Source organism: Bubalus bubalis, chromosome 12, assembly GCF_019923935.1.
Source record: "Bubalus bubalis isolate 160015118507 breed Murrah chromosome 12, NDDB_SH_1, whole genome shotgun sequence".
Lineage (NCBI taxonomy): Eukaryota > Metazoa > Chordata > Mammalia > Artiodactyla > Bovidae > Bubalus > Bubalus bubalis.
In genome coordinates, this window is record NC_059168.1 from 95,605,092 (window position 1) to 95,620,787 (window position 15,696).

General features: G+C 40.9%; 1 protein-coding gene across 6 annotated transcripts in view; it reads left to right on the forward strand.

Moving 5' to 3' along the window:
• Positions 1-2,520: 2,520 nt before the first annotated feature.
• GAPVD1 (GTPase activating protein and VPS9 domains 1) overlaps positions 2,521-15,696 on the forward strand; it is a 75,500-nt gene continuing 62,324 nt past the window's right edge. For 4 of the 6 annotated variants that reach the window (XM_006049261.4, XM_006049263.4, XM_006049262.4 and 1 more), the window contains exon 1: positions 2,527-2,682. The gene's annotated coding sequence lies outside the window, so the exon portion shown is untranslated. Of the gene's footprint in view, positions 2,683-15,696 lie in introns of all 6 variants that reach the window. The other 2 variants (XM_025261678.3, XM_044926339.2) reach the window with 2 other exon arrangements.

Genomic DNA, 15,696 nt, shown 5'->3' on the forward strand with positions numbered 1-15,696 from the left:
AAGAACTGAGCTCTAATCTAGATCTGGCATGATTTCTGTGGGTATGAACAAGTAATTTCATTTTCTCTGTATGTCAAGGAAAGTTCCGTGATGTAGTGGAAAGAAAAGGGCTTTGACCACAGCTCACTGTTTATTCATCCCATTCATTAAAAAAAAAAAAGAAGAAGAAAATATGTATTACATTCTAAGTAGGTAGTATGCCAGGTTCCAGAGAGACAGTGTTGAACAAAATGGGGTTCTCTCCCTTTGTAGTGAAGTGAAAGTCGCTCAGTCATGTCCGACTCTTTGCAATACCATGGACTGTAATCCATGGAATTCTCCAGGCCAGGGTACTGGAGTCGGTAGTCTTTCCCTTCTCCAGGGGATCTTCCCAACCCAGGGATCAAACCCAGGTCTCCCACATTGCAGGCGTATTCTTTACCAGCTGAGCCACAAGGGAAGCCCAAGAATGCTGTATTGGGTAGCCTATCCCTTCTCCAGGGTATCTTCCTGACCCAGGAATCAAACTGGGGGTCTCCTGCATTGCAGGCAAATTCTTTACCAACTGAGCTATCAGGGAAGCCCTCTCTTCCCGTAAAGTGTACTATTAATTGATTCTGAGCATCTTTTCACCTCCTGAGTTCACTTTTCTTTGTGTAAAAAGTGTTCAGAATAATCCTCATATTCCATAAGAATTACTGTTACAGTGATCCTTTTCTCCTTTTTTTTGGCTGCGGTGGGTCTTCACTGCTTTGCACAGCTAGTTGCGGTGAGTGAGGGTTACTCTTTGTTGCCGTGCATGGGCTTCTCATTGTGCTGCTTTCTTTTGTTGTGGAGCCTGGGCTCTAGGTGTACAGGCTGCAGACAGGCTCAGTAGTTGTGGCTCTCAGGGCTTTAGAGCACAGCTCAGTCGTTTTGGCTTTCGGGGCTCTAGAGCACAGTTCAGTAGTCGTGGCTCTGGGGCTTAGTTGCTCTGTGGCATGTGGAATCTTCCTGGACCAGGGATGGAGCTGGAGTGCCCTGCATTTGCAGGTGGATTCTTATCTGCCCTCCTCCAGAGGATCCTCTCCACTCAGGGACTGAACACAGGTTTTATGCATTACAGGCGGACTCCACCATCTGATGGAGAAGGCAATGGCAACCCACTCCAGTACTCTTGCCTGGAAAATCCCATGAATAGAGGAGCCTGGCGGGTCACAAAGAGTGGGACACGACTGAGCGACTTCACTTTCACTTTTCACTTTCATGCATTGGAGAAAGAAATGGCAACCCACTCCAGTGTTCTTGCCTGGAGAATCCCAGGGACGGCAGAGCCTGGTGGGCTGCCGTCTCTGGGGTTGCTCAGAGTTGCTCTGAAGCGACTTAGCAGCAGCAGCTACCATCTGAGCCACAAGGGAAGCCTCTGGTTGCTTTGGACAATGTTTTATAATACAGCTGTGGAATAATCTCTAATCGAATTCTTGAGTCAGTTGAATGGCAATATGATAGCAATAACACCTGATGAGCTTACCGCAGAATGCTCTTGTGATTTAAAAAAAAAAAGAGGCAATAAATCGGAGGCAAATTTTGACAATTTCTAAAGATAATACATCAAGGAGAATGACTCAATGGAAAGCAGTCTGGGAGCTGAATCATATTTAAGTTGCTGCAAACTGACAATTATCACTTTTTTTTTTTTGGTCTGGAGACGCCTAGTGTTGGAAGATATAATTATTGTGTTCAAGTTTTTGAAAGACTCAAGGGGAAAACATTCTATATCGCTCTAAGCAGCATAACTACTAGCAGTGGAAGGAAGTAAAAGGGAAATAGATTTTGGTTCAGCAGAACTTTCTAACATTAAACGCTGCCCAACAGTTGAGCAGGCTGTCTTACCTAAGGAAGTGAGCGCTCTGAAATTTGAACTGTTGAAATAGAAGTCGGACGCCTATCTGGTGGGAGTGTTCAAGAGGGAATTCATGCCCGGAGGAAGTTGGACTAATGATTTTTAAGCTGTCTTCCAATTCTAAGGTTTATATGAGTGTTCAGTTAACCTGACATTTGAATATATGTGAATTGTTATTTTTTAAAAATTGTATTAAATTGTCAATCGACCTAAAAACTGTATGGTCAAGTTTACAGTAAGTAAAATTTGATAAACATAGTGGGAAATCAGGTTTAAAACTGAAAACCCAGATGTCATTAAAGGCAATTAGTGACACTTTTAACAGAAAGGAAGAAGAGAGAGCTATATGGGTTTCGAATGATGTGTTCTGGCCAAGTGACACTTGTCACCTAAAACATAAATGCTATAAATTGTTTTACTTTACACATACTTGCTCAGACGGATTTTTTAATATTCAGCGGTACCCTACGCGAAAGCAAGAGGGAGTCTTTGGCGAACAAGTCTCTGGAAGCCCTTTCGCGGTAACCCAGCCGCTGAAGACGGCTCCAGCCCGCGGCGGACTCCGGGGGTCGGGGGTTGGGGGGTAAAAGCGGAAGAGGCGCCGCTGGTCGCGGGTTCGAACTACTAGTCCCAGAGGTCCCCGCGGCTCTGCGCAAGCGCGATGACTTGGCGGCAGCGCCGCCGCAGGACGCAGGGAAGCCAACTAGCGAGTGGCGGCGGCGGGGGCAGCGGCGGTGGCAGTTCGCGGCGAGAGCGACGGCTCCGAGGCCGAGTGACGGTCCGAGGCAGACCTCGGTGCCCTCCTCCGCATGATCTTCTCGGTAAGTGCACGTCCCCGATCACCCCGCGCCGAGTGCGCGGGCTCCTTGCCTGGCGGCGGTGCTGCTCCGGCCTAGGGCCGCAGCCTGCGCCTGACGGTGGGCCACCGGGTCCAGCTGACCCCTGGGCCCTGGGCCTTTCCCTCCAGCGAGGGGAAACGTGGTGCCGGGGGCACATGGTTCGGTCCAGAGGGGAGAGGAGGCGGCGCGCAGGGGACCAGGCAGCCTGGGACGGACAAGAGGGAGGGACCTGTGGGGGATGGGATGGGAAAGGAGAGCCAGAGGCGAGCGACCTGGCAGCTGGAGAACTGAGAATGGGAGGCGAGAAGGTGCAGTGTCCTCTGAGTGCCGCTGGTGAAGATGTCTTGGTTCGGAGACTCTTGACAAGCTGGACTCAAGGGTCTGGGGGTGGAGGGGCAGCCCACCTACCAGAAACATACACACCATACTTGGCATCTTTCCACTTCCTGTTGGAGGTCTGTAAATATGAAGCTGTCGGTTGCTTCCATCGCCTTTCCTTCAACTTCGTCTTTCATTGACTGGCAAAATGTAAACGAGTGCTGGCTAAGCAAAGAAGAGAAATAAACAGGTAGTTCTGTCTGTAAATCTGCGTAAAAACAGGAAGGCGTGGTGGTCCGTTCAGATGAGAGGTTGGTCAAAGGAGAGCTCAGTGTTTTTATTTTAAAATTTGTGCTAAAAATCAGTTTGAGCGAGGCTTTAAACTAGAAAGGATTTTAAACCTGCGATTCACCAGTTGGTGGATAGAATTCAGGAGCTCCTTGAACTAGAATGAGAACAAAACACGTCTTTATTATCTGATGACTGTATTGTCATTTCCTTCACTTATGAATATAAGCAACAAACCACAGTAGAGTTAGCGATGCCTGTGACTTTGTCACCAATGTAAATAATAGGTATTTTTGTGTCATGTTTACAGTTGTTGCGGGTATCTCAAAATATAATTTATGATACACTCCAGTAAAACATTTTTAAAGTATCATTTATGCTTATAATTTCTTTGGATTATGGTATTATCAGACCCACTGTTAGACCTTGTTATTTAATTTGATAATAAAGGTGCACATATATATAAAACAATATCAGGGTTTTTTTTTTCATTCTTTTGCTAGTAGTTCAGTATAATTAGTTTCTTTTGTAGTCGCATATAGTTAATTATGTGTTTAAAAGCAATCTGAAAAGGGGGTCCGTCGGCTTCACCCGACTACCAAAGAGACCCACGGCTCAAAAAGACTAAGAATTTCTGAAGCAGAAGTAAGTTTTGGGGATCTGTAATTTGGCTTTCAAGAATATTTGGATCATGAGATAAGAAAAAAGTCAAAGCAGATACAATAGTGTAGATGAAAGAGGGAATTTTTGTAATCACGGAAATAAAAAAATTTGACTGTAATCGGAGTAATAGTTTTGAAAAATAGTATGGACCACAGATATTTCACTCAAGGTACTGAGGAATCAGCAAAATAATCTGAGGAAGAAAGGGAAGTGAGTACTTTGGCCCTTAGATTTTTGTATAAAGGCACCTCCTGGTTCTAAGTAATTAAAGGAATTGAGCCCTCCAAACTCTTATGTAAGTCCGTGAAAGAAAATTTTAGTGTGTGCTGTTTTTCTTTAAGTCATGTGGGTAGTGTGACTTTTAAAGGGGGGGAGGATATTCTAATTTTTCTATCTTTTTTGGGATGTGGGGTGGTGGGCCACACCGTGAGGATTGTGGGATCTTAGTTCTGTAACCAGGGGTCAAACACGGACACTGGCGGTGAGAGTACTGACTGCCAGGGAATTCCCCAGACTAATTTTTCTGTCATTAAGAGAAAAACTGCAGAATCTCTCTTCAAGTCTGTTTTCCTGTTGCCGTTCTTCTTTTCATACATGATATACAGTAAACGTACAGCTTAGAGTTGAAGAGTTACTAAGTCTTTTTCTTGAAATTTCATTTTAAATTCTTGTAGTTCAGCTTCTTTTTGGCCTCAGACTTCTCACTGACAAATCACTCTTAACATTTTTCAGAATATGTGTGACTGGAAGTTTGCACCTGTTTGTAAAGTACCTGTCAGCATCTTGTGTGAGAAATTTTCCCCTCTAAAGTAATAGCTATAATGAAAAACCAGTGCAGCAGACTTTTTCTAGAAAGGATTAGGGGAGGGTATGGAAAGCTGAGGAAGAGTCTTTTTTGAAATAGATGTTGGTGCTGAAATAGTTTGTGTTGACTTAAACACACCGTATTAAAATCACTGCCTTGGGGAGGTCTTGCCAGATCTTTCTGTGACCTTACACTGCCTCTTTCATCATTCTTTCTCCCCTGCCCCTTTATTTTATTTATAGCGTGTACCTATCTGGCATCGTATTATTTGTATATTTGTATATATTTATACCTAAAAGATCAAGAGAATTTAGATTGGAGCTACTACTACTAAATGGGAGAGTGGAGATTGGGGAATGCTGTGTGGATATGTCATTTGAACTGGACAGTCAGTCGTAGATGTGATTAGCTACAGGGATACTGGAGAAAGGCTTCCGGTACAGGGAACAAACTGAACAAAGACAAGGACAGAGGAGTTTGTAAATCAAATAAACATCTAAATCAACAGCTCGCCCCCACCTCCCTCCCATCCATCCATCCATCCATCCAGTGCGTTAGGTCTGTGAAAGGAAAACTGGAAGAAAAGATTATGTATAAAGGCAGTTTAGGATGAAGAGAGGCTGAGAAATCTAGGCTCCCCATGAGAGTATGTGAGCATTTGCCTCCAGATGGATCTCTCCCTCCTAGAGCCCACCACAGTGACATTGCTCACAGGGAACCTGAAGTCTCTATGCTGAAGAACCAGAGAGGCAGCCTGGGGAAATGAAGAGTGTGGGGTGTGGAGTCAAACAGATCTAGTCTTGAATTCCTTGTCTGCTGCATAATAGCTGGATGATTAGGCAGTAAGTTATTTGACTTCTCTAAAGCTATTTCCTCATCTGTATAATGGAGGTGATAAATAGTTGTCATATAGGATTAACCCCAGAAGTAACTTCAGGAACATGGCTTTCACTCAGTAATTGCTGGTTATCTTTTGGCATTCCAACTTTCAACGTGCTTTCACCCTTTTCCACCTTCATGCCACGTCCCTGACTAAAACAGCCACTGCTCTCTGGTGCCTTCTTGGGCACTGTCACAGTGTTGTCACTTCCCCCTTCACCCAGTCGGCTTTGCGGTGAGTTTGTGAGCAATCTTCCAGTGGTGACACTTAGCACCATTCAAGGTGATACTGCCTGAGAATGGCATTCTGGAAATGGCAACAATATGTATTAGCTTTTGTTGGGTGCCCCTAACAATACAAAATTTGCCACTCTTTAAATGGAATGTGCTTCAGTTTAGATTAGTTTATTTGGAAAAATTACCCCTGATATTTACAGAAAATTGAAGCAGGAAAGTAGATACATTCCCAATTGTAAGATGTTTCACTTTTATTTATTATTATTATTTTTAGTAGTGAGTGTATTGGGGAGTTGGTTACACATTCTCCAGGATAAAGTATGATTTTTTGGAGGGGTTAAAAGTCTGATATATTTAAAATAAAAAAGTCTGATATAAGTGGGATCCTTGGGGTGGATTGGGGGCATGGAAGGGATGTTCAAGAGGGAGGGGATATATGTGTACTTAGGGCAGAGTTACAGTGTTGTATAGCAGAAACCAGCATGACATTATAAAGCAATTATCCTCCAATTAAAAATAAATTTTAAAAAATAAGTGGAATCCTTTTTACTTGCTTAGGAAGACCAAAAATAATTGAAAAACAATCTCTTCTCAAGTGATTAATTAAATTTTGCCCTTCAGCTTTCCTTCCTCTGTAGTTAATGTTTTCTTAGGTAAGAAGGATTTTAGCTGTGTTTTTGTTTTTTTACATTTGAACTGACTAGAACACAAATTCTATATGTTTGCATAGAATTATTTGTGGCTTTAACTCTTAAATCCTAATCAAGATATTTTCATTTGTAAAGGAACGATTTCTGTATTGTATACAGAAAAAGCTTTTGACACAAATTGTTTGACTTGTGGCTTGTAAAATTATAGATAATTAAAATTTCCTTCTTTGTGTTTACCTATATTTTCTTATTTTTTGGATTATGTTTCAGTATGTATTATGATTTTGTAAAAATATTTTCAGAAGGGAAGTTCTTCACTGTTTCTAAGCTGAAACCCAGTTTTGAACTCTGCAATTCAAAGGTCAAAAAAAGTGATGAATATCTGTTGATACTTCAAGTTCTCATATTTAATAAATAAATTGTTGAGCAAATGTTAAGAAAATACAGACTTCCTAAGGGTCTTTATAATGTCTTTTTTCTTTTCTTTTTTAAGTTTGAAGATAAACTAAATACTTAAGTATGTATATCCAAAAGGAAAATATAACTTAATGCTAACAGTGTAATTAAATTGTATATATTAAGCCAAAATTGTGTTTGTATTCACCTTTTCTGTAAACCATTTAAAAAAGATAAGACTACATAAAAAAGAATGAAATGTTGCCATTTGCAGTAACTTGAGTGGACCTAGAAAATATTGTACTTAGTAAGTCAGAGAAAGACAAATATATGACATCACTTACATGTGGAATCTAAAAATAATGCAAATGACTTTATATTCAAAACAAAAACACTCACAGACATAGAAAATAAACCTATGGTTATCAAAGGGGAAAGGGGGTAGGGGGTTGGTGGGATAAATTAGGAATATTGGATCGACAGATACAGACTGCTGTACGTAAAATAGATAAGCAACAAGGATTTACTGTATGGCACAGGGAATTATAACCAGTGTCTTATAATAACCTATAATAGAAAATAGTCTTAAAAAAGATATCTATCAATATATAGATAGATTTCTATATGTATCTATCTTCTTGTGTGTGTGCTCAATTGTGTCTGACTCTTCATGACCCCAAGAACTGTAGCCCATCAAGCTCCTCTTGCCCATGGAATTTTCCAGGCAGAAATACTGGATCAGATTGCCATTTCCTACTCCAGGGGATCCTCCCCACCCAGGGATCAAACCCTCGTGTCTTGGGTCTCCTGCATTGGCAGGTGGATTCTTTGCCAATAGATAAAAGATAGATATACATATCTGAGTCACTTTGCTGTATACCTGACATTAACACAATATTGTAATCAACTATACTTCAATAAAATGATGATAAACAATACAAGGCTTTAAGCAGACTGTAACTGTATAAACAGGCAAGATGTCTGCTCATTAATTTAAGATGTCTGTCTGAAAGGGTGCCTGCTTGGTCTTGCTCCCATGTAATGCCTGTACACCCACGCTGGAGACTAGTCATCAAACGTGTTCAGTTCTATTTTTTTCTCTTCCTAATTTATACTTTGAATTTATTTTCTCTGAATCTTTGAAAGGATTAATATTGGGAAATTTAAAAGGCAGAATATTTAATCAAAGGATGTTAGTCTATTCCCTTTTTTTCAGGATCAGAATCAAATTATCTTCACAAGCAATTCAAATTTTATCTAAGTACATGTATTTTAAAAGTTTATAGGACTTAGGGTAAAGTCATCTATTTTCAGCCCACTCTGAACTGTCTCCTTTCACTTTCTAATGGAGAACTCTGACCCATGTCTTAATTTTACTTCCACTGTTTATAAATCCTGACTACCTGACAAAAATACATTAGGTCTGAAAGTCATAGCACTTATGGCAGAATTGCAAAATGTTTACAGATATGGATTTCTGTGTCCAAAAGGCTTAGGGAAGAATAGATTAATTCTTTTTACAGAATTTATTTCATCTTTACCTTCTTTAGAACTCAAGGAATCTAACTTTGATTTCTCTAAAACAAAGTGCTTTTTAATATCGAATTATTCAAGGGCCTGGTGGGCCAACTTGGATTCTGATGGAAAGTAACTTACTAAGTAAGCTTTCCTCTAAGTTTCTGTTTGTTGCTGTTCAGTTGCTAAGTCTGACTCTCTGCAACCCCATGGACTGCAGCAGGCCAGGCTCCTCTGTCCTCCACCAACTCCCAGAGTTTGCTCAAATTCATGTAAAGTTTTTATTCCATCATTGCAAAACATCACGATAGCAGTAATGACAACAATAGCTAACATTTATTGACTTCTTTTTTTGTAGGCATTATGTAAACTAAAGTTAAAAGTTCCATAGTTCTATGGAGGCATCTTAATGGTTCATTTATTTCTGAAAAGCCATTTGACTAATGAGATTTATTTATTTATTTTTTTGTGGTCCAGAATGTTCCTTTTAGGTAGAACACAGTGATAATAATGCTGTTTGAAGTTTGATAGTGTTTGTAATTTTATGAAGTACCGTTTTGGTAAATGTGATGACACAGACATGTCAGTCTGCTGTTTACATGCTTTCCTTAAATTTGAGGGTGTACTCTTGGATCTTGAAACAGGCTTTACCAGTATTACAGCTCAGCAAAAATGCAGCTGAAGCTCAAAGTTCTCTTTCTGCTCTTCTATCTGGTAGTTTTGTGCACCCACTGTATTTAGGGAAGAAACTTAAGTTTATGCTGGGGACGAAAGCTTCCTCAAAGCATGTGGGTGGTGAAATCTCTCTCTCAAAGGTTTGTAGAGTGTTCTAAGGGTTTCAGGATTTTTTTTCACTAGTTTACCTTGCTCTCCAGATTTCTGTATGTCTTAGTGAGTTGTCGTTAGAGATTGGTGAATAGGAGGAAATTAGATTTGGTGGTATATAACTTTGGACTAATGAAATTAATTAAGGGTTACATAACATGAAAGTTCCTGATACATTTCTAGATCAGGTGGATATTTTTGTGTTACTTACTGCCTTTGGAGGAAAAGGGGATATAATTTTAATACCATTGAAATTCTGCTTATTAGTGTATAGTGTGTTATTGTTCAGCTGTACCTAGAAATTAAGTACTGTGTCCTTTTTGTTGGACTTGAAAATTTCAGTTTTAATTATTCACAGAATTTGTCTAGTCCTGAGTGTTTAAGTAACTGTGCTAGCATATCTTTAAGCAGGGGAGCTTTTAGTGCCAAGTTTTTATTATGTTTTCCTTAAAATATTTTTTGAATTACTTAAGTAATAAATATTCTTTGTTAAAAAAACAAAACTAAAAACAATGCAGAAATGAAAAATTTCTTCCCTACCTGTATATGCACATGCTATATGATTTGGAATTTTTTTCCCCCCAGAATTATAGTTAACACTTGTTCTTGTTAAGTGCTTTACATATGTTAACCCATTAAACCCTCTAAACCTTATGAACATACCTGTCAAAGGTTCAGTTTTACATCCATTTGCATATGAAGAAACTGAAGCAAGGAAAAGTAATTAGCCAAAGGCTGCATAACTGTTACTGCTACTGCTAAGTCGCTTCAGTCGTGTCCGACTCTGTGCGACCCCATAGACGGCAGCCCACCAGGCTCCCCCGTCCCTGGGATTCTCCAGGCAGGAACACTGGAGTGGGTTGCCATTTCCTTCTCCAATGCATGAAAGTGAAAAGTGAAAGTGAAGTCACTCAGTCGTGTCCGACTCGTAGCGACCCCAAGGACTGCAGCCTACCAGGCTCTTCCACCCATGGGATTTTCCAGGTGAGAGTACTGGAGTGGGTGCCATTGCCTTCTCCAAAAGGCTGTGTAACTAGTGAGCAGCAAAACTGAGATTTGAGCTCAAGAAGTCTTGCTCTGGGATTTGTCTTTTAACCTTGGACTGCCTCTGGGAACTTACCTTTCGTGTCATCCTGCAGTTTGCTTTTTTTCACTTAGTGGAACCTGATAGGCATCATCCCATGAACCTCTACCTCCTTCTTAGTAATGATGTGGTAGTACATGGAAAACCGCTTCCCTGGTGGCTCAGCGGTAAAGAATCTGCCTGACAATGCAGGAGAAGAGACACAGGTTTGATGCCTGAGTCAAGAAGATCTCATGGAGAAGGAAATGGCAACCCATCCCAGTATTCTTGCCTGGGAAATCCCATGAACAGAGGAGCCTGGCAGGCTACAGTTGATTGGGGTCACAAAAGAACATGACTTAGCAACTAAACAAGTCCATGGAAGGCGTTACCATAATTTACTTAATGTCTTTCATGCTTCATCTTGTTTAACTGTCCCATTAGTAATGATTTCAAGTAAGATTTTAAAAAGTCAAGATTTTTAAATGAAAATAGTGAGTCTACATTAGTATTTACTAAGTAATGCATATTAGCTGTCCAGGTGTTTTATTTTGTCAGTTGTGTGGTCTAATAATAAAACTTGAGCTTAATCCACAAGCTGTTTGTTATGCGTTGGATTTCATTGTTTTCATGGTTTTTCTTTTTTAGCTCTGGAAAATTAATTAATGGTACCGGGGAGGGGGTAAAATTGACCTTTGGATTTTATTTATTTTTGGTAGGGTTTGGAGTTTTGGTGTCATAACACAAAGTGCTGTACTCTTAATTTGAATTTTGGATACTATCTGACTTTGAATTAGGTACTTACATCTTCAGAGCTCTGTGTCTTTCAGTTCCTTGTACTCGTGCCAGGAATAGTTGGTACCAAGTCTATTTTTTTAAACAATGTTTTACTTTTGTTTCAAAAATGTCAACCAAAGATATTAGAAAGTATCAGTCGTTTCCATATTTTTCCCTCATGATATACGTTTCTTCATTGTGAAGAAATGTCCTTTTTTTTGGTACCTTAATAGTTATTTCAGACATACTCATTGGGAAGTTAATAGGTGTCTCCAACTTAAAACTTGGTTGCTGTTCTTTAATCATTTTGGAACTGAGTTAGCAGCAGCTTGGCTGATTCCTAACTGGAGCATTGCTCTTCATCATTCAGTCACTTGTTTATTAATTATTTATAAATTTATACGTTGATTCAGTACCTGCTAAACACCAGTTCCTCTGCCAAGTAATGGAGATACCAAGATGACTGTGTCCCTGTTTCAGGGCACTTGAAGTTTTGTTGAGAAAACAATGTTCTGTTGCAAATAGTCTATGAGAAAATGTCTGACTCAAGAGGCTGGTAAAGGCTTCTCAGTTTGGGCTGGGCCCCGCTGCCTGAATGGGACTTAATTGGCCACTAAGAGGAGTAGGCAGAGGATTCTAAACAGAGGGCGTGTAGAAATCCAATCTCTGACAGCGACTCAAAATTGTCATCAGAATGCCATGTATCCCTGTGAGAATGCGGGTCCCTCAAGAGCAGACCTTAACCCGTCGTGTTCATCGGCGCCTTGCACTTCATAGGTGTTTAGTAAACATTTGTTGACTGGGTGAGTGAAGCAAGTGTGTTAAATAAAACCTTACTGTCCTTGTCTGTCCATTTTTTGGAAAGAGCTGAGCTCATTATTTTTAATACCTGATGATGTTTAGAGTATGTAATTTAAAGAAACATAAAATGAGTAAGAAACTATTCCTGCATCGAAAGAGGTAAGTCTTGCAAAGGGAAACACATGCAGACAAATCACTGTAATTCAACATGATTATGTTTATTAAAAAAAAAAATTTGCAGTGGACACCCATCTCTGGTATTGGTTGGATACGTCCCTGAAAAGTGGTGGGTAATTAAAATCCTATACAGCTAACACTGTAGAAGGTCATTAAAAATGATGGTCATTTTTTTGCCTTGTCACATTAGTATAAATAGTACATGAATATTATGATGAAATGTACGTCTATAGTGAACAAAAAAAGTAACTGACAGTTCTGTCAAGGTCTAGGCAGTAGTATATAACTGTTTACCATGCTTGATCCTCGAGTAACATCAGAACTTTTCCTGAATCTGCACACTGCTTTACTGTTGTTTATTTAAAACGTCTTTTTTGGGGACCCCTTAAAAATATTTTTAAAGAAGCTTTATGTTCTTACCATAACGAGAGGCTACTATCTCTTGCCCTAAATAGAAACCAAGTTAAATATAATAAAAACACAGCAGTATTATAAAACTTTGCTTACTGCTGTTTGCAGAAAAGTACTGAGTTTGAGATCTGCTGTCCTTTAATTGAAAGGAGAGATTAGCAGGTGTTGGGTTTCCCTGGTAGCTCAGCTGGTAAAGAATCTGCCTGCAATGCAGGAGACCTGGGTTTGATCCCTGGGTTGGGAAGATCCCCTGGAGGAGGGCATGGCAACCCTCTCCAGTATTCTTGCCCGGAGAATCCCCATGGACAGAGGAGTCTGACAGGCTACAGTCCATGGGGTCACAAAGAGTCAGACACTACTGAGCGACTAAGCACAGCACAGCAAGTGTTAGGGAAATTTTGAAGACAAACTGGGGCCTTGCTTAGGTTTTCTCCATGATATGAATAGGAGAACTGAAAGAGACTTTAAGATGGAGTAACTTTCCCACTCAGTGTCATAAGGGAGGAAGGACGTACCCTATTTGTTAGAGGCAGTTCCCCCAGCATTTAGCAGTGGGAAGAGATTTGGGGGCTGGGCCTCAAAGGAGAAATTTGAGTTCACTTAAAGATAGGGAGGATATAGGCTTCGTGTGTGTGCATACATGCGTGTGTGCATGTGGATGCTCAGCTGTGTCCGACTCTTTGCGACCCTGTTGACTATAGCCTGCCAGGCTCTTCTGTCCATGGGATTTTTTTCAGGCAAGGAAACTGGAGCAGGTTACCATTTCCTCCGTCAGGGGATCTTCCTGACTCAAGGGATTGAACCTATGTCTCCTATGTCTCTCCTGCAGTAGGGAGGAGAGTCCAGGAATGAGACTACTCAGATGATGAGACTCTTCATAGTCTGAAGGGTTGACTGGAGAAAGATGATAATCTTGAATTTTCCTAACCTTTCCCAATAAAGGGCCATTTTGATTTTCTGTTCTCCCACATTGGAAGAAGGCAGAAGATATACTCAGAGCATAGCTCACTTTGACAATATAGATTACTCTCTGAGGTCACTTGCCCACAGGAAATCCCAGTTAGCTTCTAGAGAAAGAGAGTGAGGTGACCAAGATGTTCTGGTGCCACTTAAGGAAGAATTGATGCTTTTGAACTGTGGTGTTGGAGAAGACTCTTGAGAGCCCCTTGGACTGCAAGAAGATCCAACCAGTCCATCCTAAAGGAGATCAGCCCTGGATGTTCATTGGAAGGACTGATGTTGAAGCTGAAACTCCAATACTTTGACCACCTGATGCGAAGAGCTGACTCATTTGAAAAGACCCTGATGCTGGGAAAGATTGAGGGCAGGAGAAGGGGATGCCAGAGGATGAGATGGTTGGATGGCATCACCGACTCAATGGACATGGGTTTCGGTAGACTCCGGCAGTTGGTGATGGACAGGGAGGCCTGACGTGCTGCAGTTCATGGGGTTGCAAAGAGTCGAACACGACTGAGCGACTGAACTGAATCTGGATTAGTCCCTAGTAACTTTTTCAAAACTTTCATATACCATTTCTTTAGTAGGATTTAGGTAATTTAGTCCTGAAGTCCAACTAAACTTAACTTTGTCAGACAGTTTGAAACTTTTGAAGAAGAGGGGAGTTGTCCAGCTACTGACTGATATATTAATAGTTGGAAGAGTGGGGTGAGTAGAAGAAGCGACCTTGACGGTGAATTAAAGCACTCATTTTTGGGAGGCACATGGCATGGTGGTTAAAATCTGTGTAAGCCAGGTACACCTGGATTCTAGTCTTAGCCTTGCTAGTTACTGATTTGACCTTGGGCAGAATATTTAATTTCTTCATCAGTAAAAGGTGGGTACGAATACCTTTCAGGAATGTTACACAGATGAAATGCGAATTTCCATATAAAGTACCTAGTTGGTCCCTAGCAATGACAATCCTCCCGGCAGTCTTGATTCCAGCTTGTGTTTCTTCCAGTCCAGTGTTTCTCATGATGTACTCTGCATATAAGTTAAATAAGCAGGGTGATAATATACTGCCTTGACGTACTCCTTTTCCTATTTGGAACCAGTCTGTTGTTCATGTCCAGTTCGAACTTTTGCTTCCTGACCTGCATACAGATTTCTCAAGAGGCAGGTCAGGTGGTCTGGTATTCCCATCTCTTTCAGAATTTTCCACAGTTTCTTGTGATCCACACAGTCAAAGGCTTTGGCATAGTCAATAAAGCAGAAATAGATGTTTTTCTGGAACTCTCTTGCTTTTTCCATGATCCAGCGGATGTTGTCAATTTGATCTCTGGTTCCTCTGCCTTTTCTAAAACCAGCTTGAACATCAGGAAGTTCACGGTTCACGTATTGCTGAGCCTGGCTTGGAGAATTTTGAGCATTACTTTACTAGCGTGTGAGATGAGTGCAATTGTGCGGTATTTTGAGCATTCTTTGGCATTGCCTTTCTTTGGGATTGGAATGAAAACTGACCTTTTCCAGTCCTGTGGCCACTGCTGAGTTTTCCAAATGTGCTGGCATATTGAGTGCAGCACTTTCACAGCATCATCTTTCAGGATTTGAAATAGCTCAACTGGAATTCCATCACCTCCACTAGCTTTGTTCGTAGTGATGCTTTCTAAGGCCCACTTGACTTCACATTCCAGAAACACAAGCTGGAATCAAGATTGCCGGGAGAAATATCAATAACCTCAGATATGCAGGTGACACCACCCTTATGGCAGAAAGTGAAGAGGAACAAAAAAGCCTCTTGAAAGTGGAGAGTGAAAAAGTGGGCTTAAAGCTCAACATTCAGAAAACGAAGATCATGGCATCTGGTCCCATCACTTCATGGGAAATAGATGGGGAAACAGTGGAAACAGTGTCAGACTTTATTTTCTGGGGCTCCAAAATCACTGCAGATGCTGATTGCAGCCATGAAATTAAAAGACGCTTACTCCTTGGAAGGAAAGTTATGACCAACCTAGATAGCATATTCAAAAGTGGAGACATTACTTTGCCAACAAAGGTTCGTCTAGTCAAGGCTATGGTTTTTCCTGTGGTCATGTATGGATGTGAGAGTTGGGCTGTGAAGAAGGCTGAGCGCCGAAGAATTGGTGCTTTTGAACTGTGGTGTTGGAGAAGACTCTTGAGAGCCCCTTGGACTGCAAGGAGATCTAACCAGTCCATTCTGAAGGAGATCAGCCCTGGGATTTCTTTGGAGG